Source organism: Sus scrofa, chromosome X (genome assembly GCF_054392235.1).
Source record: "Sus scrofa isolate SSC_HxYL_T2T_F1_AM1 chromosome X, Sscrofa_HxYL_maternal_Yorkshire_Landrace_v2.0, whole genome shotgun sequence".
Taxonomy (NCBI): domain Eukaryota; kingdom Metazoa; phylum Chordata; class Mammalia; order Artiodactyla; family Suidae; genus Sus; species Sus scrofa.
Window position 1 is genome coordinate 10029446 of NC_139401.1, and position 3251 is coordinate 10032696.

At 48.0% G+C, this 3251-nt stretch overlaps 1 pseudogene; it reads left to right on the forward strand.

Moving 5' to 3' along the window:
- Positions 1-381: 381 nt before the first annotated feature.
- Positions 382-1104, forward strand: LOC110258629 (claudin-34 pseudogene; annotated as a pseudogene).
- The last annotated feature ends 2147 nt before the right edge of the window (positions 1105-3251 follow it).

Below are 3251 nucleotides of genomic sequence, written 5' to 3' on the forward strand. Positions count from 1 at the left end.
CTTTGCATGTTAAGGCTTCAGTCCATAATGCCAGCTGGCCCCTCACATCTTTGAGTGGCCTGTGCCCCCACCCCCGCAGATGTCTCTGTTCCCAGGTAACAGCCCTTCCCTCCAGCATAGCGCCTTCCTCTGAGCAAAGCACCTCCCTTTGAGCACAGCACTTCACTCTCAACAAAGGGCCTCCCTTTCAGGATAGTGCTTTCCCCGCTACTCGTACCCCAGCATGGGGCTTGCCTCCCAGCATGGCACCTCCCCTGCAGCTGAGAACCTCCCTCTCAGCAGAGCACTGCTCACCCCAGGGGCCTGTTCCAGGCACCAGGGGCCCAGTCTCCTGATGGATGCCCTGTGTTCCTTTGCAGTTCCCCAGGGAGCGCAGTCACCATGCCCTTGTTCAATGGAAGCCCTAAACGCCAGCTGGCAGGGTTCATGGTGGCCACCATCGGATGGATCCTTGGCACCAGGTCCATGGGCCTGGTGGAGTGGCGAGTGTGGTATGTCAACAACACCTCGCTCTTACCCTCTGTCCTAGCCTGTGTGGGAATGTGGAGAGCTTGCCCCTTCCATCACATCAACGGTGTCAACAGAGCCAGCGTGTGCCACCATTACAACCACCACGATACTTACATCCCACTTGATATCCGTGTTGCCCAAAACTTCCTCATAGTTGCAAGCATTCTAGGGCTTTTTGGCAAAGCTGCCATCGTCTTTGCGCTTAGGAATATGTACCTGAGAAGAGGGCAGAAGAACACCTGTAATCCATTTGCTGTTGCAGGAATGCTGAACATAGCTGCTGGTGCCTGGATCCTAGCTGCTGTGGTCTGGAACCACCAGTCTGTCAAGGACGCGCCACCTTCCTTGCCACTTTCTTTCAATGTACCCTTCAAGCTGGACTCCCAGCAAGTCAGCGGGGCTACTCTCATGGCCTGTCTGGGTTCCTTTGCACTCTTGGTTGGTGGGCTGGTTGTCCTCTCTTACAAATACCCACTAGAGAGCCGAGTGCACCCCGCACCTTCAGACACAGAAAATTCCTCGTTGCACTGGCTTTCCAAATCCCACATTACCAGGCTTCATAGGAAGGATTACATCAGGATGCTGTGTCACTGACTTGGAAGGACTCTAGGCCACGCCAAAGGTAATTTGGCCCCATAATGGCTGTTACCCTCTGTGGCTGCATTTGATTCACTCGTTGCCTAGTCGAGTATGCAAAATCCCATTAAAAATCTTACCTACTTGCCAGCGGGTCTTTTTGGATCTGCATTTTAATGACTGTCAAATAAATCGTCCATATTCTCAACCTCGTGTGGACAGAGGTTTCAGAGAGTCTCACGTCTCCCTCTTCAACTTCTGCTAAAAACACCCAACCTTCTTTCCTACAGCCTGGTGATCACCTGTATCATGTCAGACTGTCCAAGATGTGCACAGGGAGAAGAGTACATGCAACCACTCCCCCACTTTACTACCAGACTCAAAAGGTAGCAAGATTCTGCCACACTAGCTTTATCTCTCCCTTCCCCTGTTTGGTTTTTTATTTATTTACTTATATTTTAGGGCCACACCTACAACATATGGAAGTTCCCACGCTAGGGGTCCAATCAGACCTGCAGTTGCCAGGCTATACCAGAGCTTGCAGCAACCCCGGATCGTTAACTCACAGATTGAGGCCAGGGATCGAACCCAGATGCTCACGGACACTATACTGGGTTCTTTACCTAATCAGCCACACTGGGAACTCCCTCCCCTCTTGGAACCTCTTTTTATTCTTCCAGGGGATTTTAAAGCAAACCCCAGGCATCAGGCTCCCTGATATCCCCCAATAGTGATCCAATATTACTAACAAATGGGCATTTCCTCACAGAGCCATATTCTACCTGAAAAACATTAAGAATCATTCCTGTGATCAAATACTTAGAAATGTTTAATGCCTCAAAAATAACTCTGTGCTTCTGTTTCCCCCCCCACACACACACAAGGCACTCACACTGCCTCTCAGGTCTTCATGTAACGCACTCTGCCTACTACACCCTCCCTGCCCGCTAAGAAAAGGACTCTGACTTGAAAGTGGCTCAACTGTCCTTGCATTAAAGGTGTTCCTTCTCCAGGCTTCACTTTCCTTAAGGGCCGAGAGCGAGCAGCAAGGGGAGTGCTTTATAGTCTAGGTCAGCTCTTTGAGAGTATGTCAGAGGTGGCGCCCTGTACTTCATCCTGAGTGCATGCCACCAGGCAGCACACATGACGAGTCCTTTATTCATGATGCTAAGATGGATGAATGGAGCACGAGAGAATAGCTGGATCCCTTTCCTACATTTCAGCACCCGTCCAGCTCACCGTTTCATCTACTGATTGCCTTTGCTTGAATCATTTCTTGCACTAAGGATTACAAGTGGTGACTTCATTATATGACCATTCTTGCCATGTTTGTTAGCTGGGATGCTTTTGTATAGAACTTTCCCTCCTCGGAGTTCCCGCCGTGTTCGATCCCTGGCCCAGTGCAGTGGGTTAGGGATCCAGTGTTCCCGCAGCTGCAGCCTAGATGGCAGCTGCGAATCAGATTTGATCCCTGGCCTGGGAACCTCAAGATGCCCTGGCTACAGCCAGAAAAAAACAAAAACAAAAACTTCCCCTCAGCAAATATGGCTACTTGGTTACTAATCCAAAAAAATAAATAAGAAATAAAGGCTTCATTTCCCCCCTCGCATTGTTAAATTCTAGAGAAATAACAAGAGAGGATGCCCTAAATAGATTTGGTGTTGACCAATGCATTTTTTAAAAAGTTTCCCCTGTCTCACTTTTCCATTTTTGAGTATCAGCTCTTGATTATGAGTTCAAGATCATGTCCATGTTTTATTCTAGAAGTTTTCAGATGCATTCCAAAGTCAGTGATTATCTCAGCTGCTAGAACTGTCAATATTTTAAGGTAACCACATTATCCCACCAAAAAATTCCACAAGTTCCTATTGCATTCAAATACCTAGTCAGTGTTCAAATTTCCCTAATTGTCTCATCAATGTTTTTCACCAAACTTGGGGGTTCCTACATATTCACAGTGTTTCACTTCACTGAACTCACCATTCCTTTTATGATCGAATTGTGCCCTCCCGGGCAATGGAGCCACAGGGACACCTGTCCCCTGATACTCTCTTGGCGGTGAGATTGTTTCTTAACGCACCCTTATTCCAGAAAATCTTAACCTACTGTTTACCTCAACTCTTCACTTAATAAAATTCATTCGATGAACATCATTTTCCTGAAGA